The sequence below is a fragment of the Mobula hypostoma genome, chromosome 4 (assembly GCF_963921235.1).
Source record: "Mobula hypostoma chromosome 4, sMobHyp1.1, whole genome shotgun sequence".
Taxonomy (NCBI): Eukaryota; Metazoa; Chordata; class Chondrichthyes; order Myliobatiformes; family Myliobatidae; genus Mobula; species Mobula hypostoma.
This window is the reverse complement of record NC_086100.1, coordinates 66,059,545-66,071,678: the sequence shown is the minus strand read 5'-3', so window position 1 is coordinate 66,071,678 and position 12,134 is coordinate 66,059,545. Positions and strand designations below refer to the sequence as shown.

Below are 12,134 nucleotides of genomic sequence, written 5' to 3'. Positions count from 1 at the left end.
ATACCTTAGATTCCGATGGCAATTGCATCATTCATTTTCCAAAGGATGTGAATTCATCCAACACAATTTATTACAAATTGTTGTGCAATCGATTTTCTGGGGAAACCTCTTCTACCTCTTTGTGCCTCAAGGAATCCATTGGTAGATTTGTGTCTCAAAAAATCTCAAGTTACACTCTAGTCTTTCCGAAAAGCTTGCTGAAATTTGGGCAGTCCTTCCCACTGACTGTAAGAATTAGCTTACATCTCCTCTCTCTCCTTCACCAGAAAAGCAATCATCAATCATCAACAATTACAAATTTGTCACCCCAAATTCACAGTCCCAATGTTCCACGACATCATCTCCCTTGCCTTAAATCTTCCTGAAACTCTCCTCTTACGATGTGTAATGGTGTCTTCTCCATCAGAAAAGTAAAATAGTTGTTGAACTGGAGGCAGCTCCATTTTGTGAACTGAAACCTGCAAGAAAATGGATTACATAGAAGCAAAATTATTTCACTAAAACTCTTTGCAAGCAGCATGTGAAATGAGCGAAGGAAAACCACATGTTTAACTATTGCAACACCTAGACTTCATGCTTAACTATATTTTCTGTTTCAGGGAGCCTTTCATTTTTATTGCTCTACAGACTAGTGAAAGGTTTTAAAGCTAAGTGAAGTGCAGCATTAATCATTGCTGCTTTAATATTTTGCCTGGCAGCAACAGTGAATTACTTTTGTTGTTGGCAGTGATCAGTTACTGCTGAACTGCCAGAATTATGTGTGAAGATTGGCAGTATTACCTACCCAGCGACTAAACCAGACATCTGCTACATTTTGACAAAAGCAGCATCAATAAAGCCTAAGTGAATTCTATCTTGGAATGAAGAAATACTGATTAAAACCAAATTCATTTTTTAAGTTTTCAACAATCACTCAACTAAGAATGAAACTTAAGTAACATGGAATGAATGTTATGATTGCCTTCTTGTTGAATGTGGGTGAAAGTTTTTTTCTGTTCATTAGCTGCAGTGAAATTCTAAACCTGTTTATAAAACACATTTTTTGTGATTTTACATATACTTAGGAGGAAAACTCTCCGATAATATTTCATACTCTCATTCATTTGATTGTTTCAACAATTAATATAAAGCCAATTCCCCCAAGTAATAAAATTTTAATCCTTCCACATTTATGTAAATTGTTTACTATTAAGTTTGAATATATTTTCAAGAAATACAGATTATCTAACAAAATCAACAATGAAAGAAAATTAGCGCAAAATGATTAAAGAATTCAGATGGTGGAAGTAACATTAACCTTGTCATCTGACAAAAAAATGACAAGATTGAATGAATTAGATCTTGCACAAATTTGTTTCCATTGCAAAAGGCAGTTGCTTGAAACATAAACAATCAGCTAGCTTGCATACAATTAAAGTCAAAAATTAAGTTTAACCTTTTCTCATGTTCTGTATATCAATACAATTTCAATTAGTTTGTTGTAAATCAAACAGGTAAAAGACATTTTACACACATGTAGTCTTTCTGGTACTCTGGGATGTCTAAAACACTTTACAGCCAATAAAATATCTCTTAAAATGTGTTCATTTTGGTAATAGAGAAAATATGACAGCTGATTGGCACACAGCAAAATCCCACAAACAACAATGCCCAAGTCTTCCTCCTCATGAACTAATCAAATAATATGGATCTCATAAGAGCTCTGGCTTGATATATAAATACTCTCTTGAAGCATCAGATAATTTCAGGCTGGCCAGTAGTAGAGTTGAGTACTATAATTGACTTCAGTACCGTTAGATGAAAACTAAATTGATGATTTCCTAACTATTTCTGACTAACAGAATTTGGTGAAGTTGTGAGGCTGCCTGCTGGCACAGTCAAGAATAATGATTACCTGCAGTGTACTGGGGCAACCTTCTTTGAGCATCTTTCCAATAAATGGATGTTACCTCAGGAGAGGTGGAAGAGTGCAGGAAACTAATGGAAATATGACAACTCTTTGAAAAATTGTTTGGAATGAGTAAAAATGGAATTCGCTCTGAAGAAACTGGTGGAACTGAAGACCTGCCAAATCCCTATGGAAATCACATCATTTATGTTGGTGAAAGGAGAACATAAGATGTTCTGATCATTGTTTCAATCATCTTCAGATACACATTTTCAAAAAGGATTGGAAGTTAACTATTGTATTACTCCTAAGCAAAAAAAAAATCAACTGACACTTCACAAATTGGTCCAATATCACATCTGAAAAAACAGTGGATCCATCATTTGAGATCACACTAGTAAGTACATAGAAATTATGAAATTATGACATTGGCATAAATTTGTTAAAGATAGGATATGTTTGACTAAGTAAATGAAGTATAAAAGTAGTTATACAGTGAATAGTCATTCATAAATTATTTATTTAAATGATTCAGAACAGACTTGTAATTAATAAAAAAAAAACAGACATTTAAGTTAAAAGGAAACTGAGTAACAGCAAAATGATGACAGGAAACAAATTGAGAACTGGGTATCAGTTCGAAGTGGTGCAACCCAGAAACCACCTTGGACAATTATCAAGCACTTCCGCTCCGTCCGACACAAGGGGGACTTCCAGATGGTCAAATATTTTAATTCCGATTCTCATTCCTGTTCTACGTTTTGGTCCATGGCCTCCTCTTGTTCCAAAATGATTCATTGATTGCCTATTAGACATTTTACAATAAGAGATTCAATCCTGCTTCTGTACTCATACGAAAAGCATGTCAGTCCATGTGCTTCCTCTTGTATCAGGGTGGAGGAGCAATTCCCTCATACTCCATCGAGGCAGCCTTCAGCCTGATGGCATGAATATCGGTGTCTCCTTTCGGTAAACGAATTCCACCCCCCCTCCGATCTAATCCCCACTCTGAGCTTTCACCACTTTTCACCTGCCTATTACTTCCCCTGGATCCCCTCCTCCTTCGCTTTCTCCTATGGTCCACTATCCTCTCCAATTTGATTCCTTCTTCTCCAGCCACCTGGCTTTACCTATAGCCTTCCATCTAGCCCCCTTCCCCTCCCTTCACCTTTTAATTCTAGCATTTACCCCCATCCTTCTCAGTTCCGAAGAGTGGTCTTGGCCCAAAACATTGACTATCTATTCATTTCCGTAGATGCTGCCTGACCTTCTGAATTCCTCCAGCATCTTATGTGTGTTGCTTTGGATAATTGTACTTCAGCACTGAAGTCACAAGATTAAAATTTCCTGATAATGAAAGTGAGTCATTTAGGAATCAGCAGTATTGACTATAAAATACTTTGGAAAGACCTTGAAGGAGTTCAAGCAAAGTGGCACTCAATGTCCAAAGTGTGAGTTAATCCACTTTGGTAGAAAAAAAATGAGAAACAGGAGCATAAGCTCCAGACAAATTTGCTGAACGATGTGGGTGAACAGCTTTTGAGGGGGAGACTGATTTATTTGTAGCAAGAAATTGCATCCAAACGCATAGAATTGTGCTGTTTTATTTGTTTCAAGCCTGAAAATGCAATCACAGACACCAATTTTTAGGTGGCATGAGGTTGTATCACAGGATAGAAATGATTGTGAATTCTGATTGATTGCTTATTGAGCATTTTGCAATGAGAGATTCAATCCTGCTTCTATACTCATACGAAAAGTATGAAACTGCATACAGGAATGATATCAGTCATCATTCAAGACATAATTGATGTTCCCCCTGCAATTAACTCATAATATGGGCCACAGTCAGCACATTGGTTCAGAACAGTAGAAGCAAGCACTGCACCTGTGCTATTTAAAGGAATCATCATTTACTTCTAGTTTTGTTGGGGATTCTCTTAGAGTAAGGCTCTCTAGCGTCACATTCCTGTTTCAGATTTCTGAGAATTTTTAATGTGAAGTGTTTTGTTTTGATTGTTTTAATGGTTTTACTGGGTCTCCAGAATGACCAGAATGATAGGAGAGGGGTCAAAGGCAAAGTTTTGAAGAGGCCAATAATGAAGCAAAAGAATCCAAATCAGGTTTAATATCACTGACATATGTCGTGAAATTTGTTAACATAGCGATAGCAGTACAATGCAATACATGATAATACAGGGAAAAAAGTAAATCAATTACAGTGAGTATATATATATATATGTGTGCTTATTAAATAGTTAAATTAAAAATAGTGCAAAAACAGAAATAATAAGAGTGAGGTGGCATTTATGGGTTCAATGTCCATTTAGGAATCAAATGACAGATGGGAAGAAGTTGTCCCTGAATCACTGAGTGTGTGCCTTTAGGTTTCTGTACCTCCTTCCTGATGGTAACAATGAGAAGAGGGCATATCCTGGGCGATGGGGGTCCTTAATGATGGATGCAGCCTTTCTGTGACACCGCTCCTTGAAGATGTCTTGGATACTACGAAGGGTAGTATCCAAGGTGGAGCTGATTAATTTTACAACTTTCTTTAGCTTCTTCCGATCCTGTGCAGTAGCAACTCCCCCTCCCCCCGATACCAGACAGTGATGCAGCCTGACAGAATCCTCTCTACGGTACATCTGTAGAAGATTTCAAGTGTCATAGGTGACAAACCAAATCTCCTCAAACTGCTAATAAAATATAGCTGCTGTTTTGCCTTCTTGATAGCTGCATCAGTATGTTAGGACATGGTTAGATCCTGAGAGATCTTGACACCATGGAACTTGAAATTGCTCACTCTCTCTGCTTCTGATCTCTCTATGAGGATTGGTTCGTGATTCCTCATCTTTCCCTTTCTAAAGTCTACAATCAGCTCTTTCGTCTTACTGATGTTGAGTGTGAGGTTACTGCTGCAACACCACTCAAGAAGCTGGCATATCTCACTCCTGAACTGACTCTCATCTCCATCTGAGATTCTGCCAGCAATGGTTGTATCATCAGCAAATGTAGAGATGACATTTGAGCTATGTCTAGCCACATATAGGTATAGAGAGAGTACAGCAGTGAGCTAAGCATACATCCCTGCGATGCATCATTGTTGATCGTCAGTGAGGAGGAGCTGTTAATACCAATTCATACAGATAATGGTCTTCCAGTAAGGATCCAGTTGCAGAGGGAGGTACAGAGACCCAGGTTCAATAGGTTATCGATCAAGACTGTAGGAATAATGGTGTTAAGTGTCAATGAACAGCATCTTGATATAAGTGTTTGTACTGTCCAGGTGATCTAAGGTCATGTGAAGAGCCATTGAGATTGCATCTGCTACACACCTATTGAGGTGGTACGCAAATTGCAGTGGGTCCAGGTCCTTGCTGAGGCAGGAGTTGATTCTGGCCATAACCAACCTCACAAAGCATTTCATCACTGTAGATGTGAGTACTACTGGATGATAGGTATTAAGGCAACTCACACTACTCTTCTGGGAACTGGTATAATTGTTGCCTTTTTGGTGGGATCTTCTGACCATAGCAATGAGAGGTTGAAAATATCTTTGAATACACCTGCCAGTTTTCCGAGCCTTACCAGGTACTCCATCAGGGCCTGCCACTTTAAGAGGGTTCACCTTCCTGAAATACAGCCTGACATCTGCCTTCAAGACAGAGATCAGGTGCAGAAGGGTTCTTCACAGCTGTAGTTACATTTTCCCTTTCAAAGCAGGCATAAAAGGTGTTGAGCTTATCTGGTAGTGAAGCATCACTGCTATTCATGCTACTGGGTTTTGCTTTGTTGGAAGTAATGTCTTGCAAACACTACCAGAGTTGTCCTGCATCCAATGTTGCTTCCATCCTCACTCAGAATTGTTTCTTCGCTCTTGAAATAGCTCCTGAAACAAGTCATTCCTGGTTTTCTTATATAGGCTGCGGTTGTCAGATGTAAATGCCACAGATCAAGCCCACAGAAGACAACAAACTTCCTGGTTCATCCATGGATATTTGTTTGGGAATGTACAGCAAGTTTTCAAGGCGCACGCTCATCTACACAGGTTATAATGAAGTCGGTAACAACTGCAGCATATTCATCCAGATTTGACGATGAATCCATAAATACAGTCCTGTCCACCCATTCAAAGTAGTCCTGTAAGCACTCCTGTGCTTCCCTTGTCCAAACCTTCTTGGTCCTCACTTGGTGCTGCAGTCTTCAGTCTCTGCCTATACTTAAGGAGTAGAAGTACAGCCAGGTGATCAGACTTCCAGAAGTGTGGACGTGAAATAGCATGGTAAGCACTCTTCATGGTGGTGTTACAGTGATCCAGTGCATTGTTTCCTGTGGTTCTATAAGTGATTTGTTGATGGTAATTACTTAGTGATGTTCTCAAACTGGCCTGATTAAAATCCACTAAAATGATGATGAAGACATCAGGGTGCGCTATTTCATGCATGTTGATCATATCGCTCAGATCACCTAGAGCTTGTTTGATATTGGTCTGAGGTGGCATGTACACCACTACCAAAAAGATCACTGAAATCTCCCATGGCAGGTAAAATGGACAAAACTTATTTGCGAGATATTCCAGATCTGGTGAGCAGAACTGGGACATCACTGATACATTTGTGCACCAAGAGGAATTGATCATAAGATCATGATCATGAGTTGATCAAGTCTTTAGGTATGACAGAAGCCCATTGACTGCCTGTCCCACCTCCTGCAAGAGCATTCGAAGAGTTAATCATTGCGTTGCAAGATGCTTTTCTGGCTAAACACTGAAAAGTGTGGAAGGTTGAAATATGTATTTGTGTGATTGTAGCACTAATTGTGTGATTGTTAGGTCTAAGATTATTGCTCTTTAAGTGATGGGGATTTAGCTGGTACTTGATACATGAATTTTTTTTTGCTGCTTCAACTGGTTTTGATCATTCATAAATTCCTTCAAGCACTGTGACCAAGTCCTCGGAATTACTGTTGACACTGACCTCTCACCAATGCTTCCTTCTTTTCCCTCATCCTCGATGGGTTTCCTGTGTCCTTAACTGTGCCATGCCAATCTCCAGGTGTTCACATCTTCCACTCTGATGTCATTGCTGTAAGTGTAGCCTACTCTCGGGTCTATTGTACATTCTTCTCTACGACCCTCCCCCAATTGCAACTGGATTTGGTAATAAATCCTCTAAGAAGTGCAGGTGTGGCATGAGTTCATTCTTACTAGTCTCAGCTGGGGATCTGGATTCCTAAAATCGCTTGTGGTTAATGTGTGTAAATCAGGAAAGTGTCACCAATAGCAGCTGATTGCAGAAAAATCAAGTCAGACCGCACGTTGTGCCATTTTAATGAATGAAATCAGGAGCTTCAATCTCTACTAATATTTATTTTGAAGTTTGTGCATCTTCTCTAAACTAGTGCATTCAGACACCGAAATGAAACATTTTTTGTTCCATAATAAAATTTGATTTAAAGAGGAACATTCAGTCTTTTAAATACAGTAGTTAAAAATAGAATAGATTTATAATTAAGTCATCTAATGCTTTCTGTAGCGTTCACTTGTCCCATTAGTAAGCTTGTATATTATCCATAATATTATTAATATATACAATATTTTAGAACAGTGCTAACAAAACAGGCATGATGATTTCAATTAGTGAAATCAAAATTTTAATTAGTAACTTTTTCGGGTGTGAGTGATGTTAATCTTGAACTGACATAAGAAACTGTACATTTATTTGAATAAACATTATGTATTTTTAAATCTGTTTGTCCTCTCCTTTTCAAGTGATTGCATTTTTTTTTAAACCAACCATTACAAATGAGAGGAAGCAACATCTGTGTTGGTGGCATAGTGACCCAGCAGGTAATGCCACTGCCTCACATCTCCAGCAACCAGGCCTGACCTAGAAATGAGTGTAAAGGAGGTTAGCGTAAATGTGTCCGAGACAATAATTAGACCAGTTATAACATAAGAATGCTCAGTTACAGAAACAACACTGAAGCCTTTGAGAACAGAAGTGCATTTGCCGATATTGCAGATTCACCAGGATGATGCTAGCACTAGCCTGCTAGGAAAAGCAAGCTCAGAGGAAAATTAATGGAGCCTTTCAAAATTATGAAGGGCTTTGACAGTGATTAAGGAAAAGCCATTTCCTCTCACTGGGGAGCCAGTGACAAGAGGTCATCAATTTACAATTCTCATTGAGCAGGAAGAGAAGTTAGAGGAAACTTCTTGATTCAGAACGCTGTGGGAATAAGTGCCACAACTTGAAGAAGCTGTTCTATCTCTTAAGAGAAAAAAAACATAAACATTCAATTTGGATAAGTTTTGTCAGTTGCCTACAAAGTATTGTCGAGTTTCACCAGTGCCATCTTGGAACAAGGTTTTGTTCCCAGATGAGCTATATGCCTTTTATCCTCTCTTTGCCTGTCAAAACATCTTCACAAACTCAGACAATTCCTGATGACCCTGTGATTTCAGTCTCTGAGGCCTGCGTGAGACCTTCAGGAGGGAGAACCCACGGAAAAAATGGGGTTTTTGGCCAAGTACTGAAAACCTGTGCTGAACAGCTGGCTGGAGTGTTCACTGATATCTTTAACTTCTCACATTGGCAGACTGCGATACACACCTGCTTCAAGCAGGCTCCAATTATACTGGTGCCTAAAAGGAGTGTGGTAACCTCAATGACTATCATCCAGTAGCACTTACATCCACTACGACGAAGTGCTTTGAGAGGTTGATATCAACTCCTGCCTGAGACGCAACTTGTTTCCATTCCAACTTGCCTCCTGCACAACGGGTCCACAGAAGTTGTCATTTCACTAGGTCTTCACTCTACCCTGGAATATCTGGACAGTAAAGATGCATACATCAGGATGCTCTTCATTGACTATAGGCTGCCATTCAATACTATCATTCCCTCAAAAGCTCCAAGACGTAGGCCTCATTACCTTCTTGTGCAACTAGATCCTTGATTTCCTCACTTGCAAACTCCTGTCAGTTTGGATTGGCAACATCTGCACAATCACCATCAGCACAGTGTACCATAAGGCTGTGTGCCTCGCCCCCTACTCTACCCACTATGTACTGTGAGGTTGTGCACAGCTCCAATGCCGTATTTAAGTTTGCTGATGACATCACTGTCATTGGCCAAATCAAGGGTGGTGACAAGTCAGCATACAGTATAGGAAGGAGATTGAAAATTTGACTGAGTGGTGTCACAACAACCTCTCACTTAATGTCAGCAAAGGTAGTTGATTATTGACTTCAGGAGGAGCAATTTGGAGGTCCATGAGCCAGTCCTCAGCGGCGGATCAGATATGAACAGCGTCAGCAATTTAAATTCCTTGGTGTTATCATGTCAGAGGATCAGTTCTGGGCCCAGCACATGAATGCCGTTACAAAAAAAAGCACTGCAGCACACTTACTGTCTTGTAAGTTTGAAAATGTTTGTCATCTAAAACTTTGACAAATTTCTATAGATGTGCAGTGGAGAGAGTATGGTGACTGGTTGCAACACAGTCTGGTATGGAAACACCAGAGCCCCTGAACAGAAAAGCCGACAAAAAGTTGTGGATACAGCCCAGCCTTTCACAGGTAAGGCATTCCCCACTGTTGAGCACGTCTAGGTGGAGCACCGTTGCAGGAAAGCAGCATCTAACACCAGAGATCCTCACAATCCAGGCCATGTTCTCTTCTTGCTGCTGACATCAGGGAGAGGTACAGGAGTCACCAGGTTCAGGAACAGTTATTACCCCTCAACCATCAAGCTGTCAAACTAGGGGGGATAACTTCACTCACCTCAACACTAAACTATGACCTGTGGACTCATTTTAAAGGACTCTTCATCTCATGTTCTTGATATCTATTGCTTATTTACTTACTATTGGTTGTATATGATAACACATATGTACTTTGATAATAAATATATTTTGAATTTTGATTTGAAGTGATATTCTGTTTAATAGAATGTCTGCGTGTTTCATTAAAATACCAGCAGCTACAGTAAATTGAGATTTTCAGTATTTTATGTTGTAGGTTTTAATGGCTCATTTGCTCTCATATTATGTTTCTCTGCATTGCTCATTGATTAAGAAACAAGGCAGAAAGTTCGAAATAACTTTCAGTCCTTCTATTCAGATCTAGCAAGTGAGATGTAGGTCAATTGAGATCATGATTCCTCTATCATTTAATACCCTTGACAATGTAAACACCTGTGTGAATACGTATAGCTCACCTCATGACTGATGATTCTGCGGAGAATTTGTAATTCCCTCCTCATTAACCAACCTCTCCCTGATCTCTAAGCCTACATATTGAAATTCTGAAGTCAGTGACAAGCTATTACTGAGATGGCAGTGAATCAAACTACCTGCTCGGTTACTAGCCTCAGTGCCGTGTCTCGGGTGGAGCACTGGATGTACTTTGTATTTGGCTCCTCTGCATTACATCCGCCAAAGGATGTGGAGGCAAATATATTTTTAATTCACTCTGCTTTACTTGTTTAACTTTCTGATAGTCAAATGAAACTATTCAGAAGCTTTTGAAACAGGGAGCTGTTAGTAGGTCATAAATGTGGTCTGTGGAAGAAACCAGGATGTACTACCAGCCTGTTCTGCTTCTTGGGATGCCACTCAGTCAGCCATTCTTATTCTAATCAAGTGAGTTCAGACAGACTCCTCAGGTAGTCATTTCGGGTAGCAGACCGCATCTGTTGTGATCAGACCAATACGATTCCAATTTCAATTTCTTTTTGAATGATTGCTGTATGTGTTTCTGACTATTCTCTAAAAACCTCTGCTAATATACATGTTCCTCATTGTCTATCTAACTAATCCACCAATTGTTTTTTCTATACTGTAAGCACTTTCTTGAGTTCATCTAATCTCTTGTACTGATGTTTCCTCTCTCACTTTAATGAACAACATCCATGACCTTCTCTTCCATTTGTGGCCCGGATTAGAATGGGAACTCGTACTGCAAGGTTTCAAAGAACAGAAGTCAATACTGAATAATTAATTGAATAATTGAAAACTAAAAACAATAATTGAGCATTAATCATTCTCCCAAACAAAGACTGTGCTATAACTACTTTATTTTGTATGCACTTTCTGTGCAGTTTTTGTAACTATTATTTTACAATGTACAAACTAGGTACAAAAGATTCTCAAGACCATAAATAAATGACATAAGTTACATGTACCTAAAATTCAAATAAAAAAAATACAAAATAACACAGCAAAAAAAATCTATGCCTAACTCGTCAAAGGTATAAAGTAAAGTATTGGACTGTTAGAAGAATTCCAGTTTGAACTAAATTAAAATATGCTGTACACTTTTATTCAGAAGACCACACACAGTCTTGTACTTATCCAATCAGGTCCAAGCAGGAATACAAAAAATAGATCTATGTCATTTGTTTAAAATTAGCATTTAAGAGAATACTGCTTAAGACAGAAGAACGTGAAATGTAAATGAAAATATCAGTTACAGTTTACGATAACTTTGAAAGAATTATGTCATAATTGTCACACACTATAACAAAAATGTGCACCAAGCTGTAAAAATTTCTACCAAAATGTTCTGAAAGAAAAATGAGCAGGTGTTGAATAAGAAATTTTTGACATGATCAAATGTATACCAAATGACAGTGGCACAATTTGAAAAACTACTTCAATAAAACACACGTGTACAGCTCAGTGACAGGTCTGGGGATCTGGTCCTATATAACAAATTCCATACATTTTTAATAGCTAATAATAGTATTTTGAACAGGTTGTCACATTAGGCGTAGCAGTGACATGCAGAAGTCCACAATGTTTAGTTATCTTACACACTACATTCCACTTGTGATTTTCCAGAACAGATGCTGAACTTTGTACACTTGAGAGTTTTCTTTTTTTTTGCTTTGAATTTGGGCTTGTCTGAAGCTGGTGTTTTTGAAGCTGAGTTCCTTCTTTGGATCTGATCTTCGTGGGAATAGCTACTGTGGGATTTTCCATGTTCATTGTTGTTCCTAGTTCCGAGTTCCCAGTGCTTACATGAGGTTATTAGGCAGTTCATTCAGTTCTAAAGCAAAGCAAGGGATAATTAATGCTTTTTTTGCATAGTGCAGTAATGATGATTATATATTATATTTAAAGATTAAATCAATTTTGTTTAGTTAATCATTGTTTTAAATCAATCTTTATAGAATATTGTTCATAAGAAACAATTTTATCAGCTACATTTAATCCCCAGTTTGTCATCAATCAATGTCAC

The 12,134-nt window shown here is 38.5% G+C and overlaps 1 protein-coding gene across 1 annotated transcript in view; it reads right to left on the bottom strand.

Moving 5' to 3' along the window:
* Positions 1–10,960: 10,960 nt before the first annotated feature.
* The window catches only part of LOC134345360 (ephrin type-A receptor 4), a 133,836-nt gene continuing 132,662 nt past the window's right edge, over positions 10,961–12,134 (bottom strand). Inside the window, exon 18 of the mRNA XM_063045889.1 lies at positions 10,961–11,942. The gene's annotated coding sequence lies outside the window, so the exon portion shown is untranslated. The remainder of the gene's footprint in view (positions 11,943–12,134) is intronic.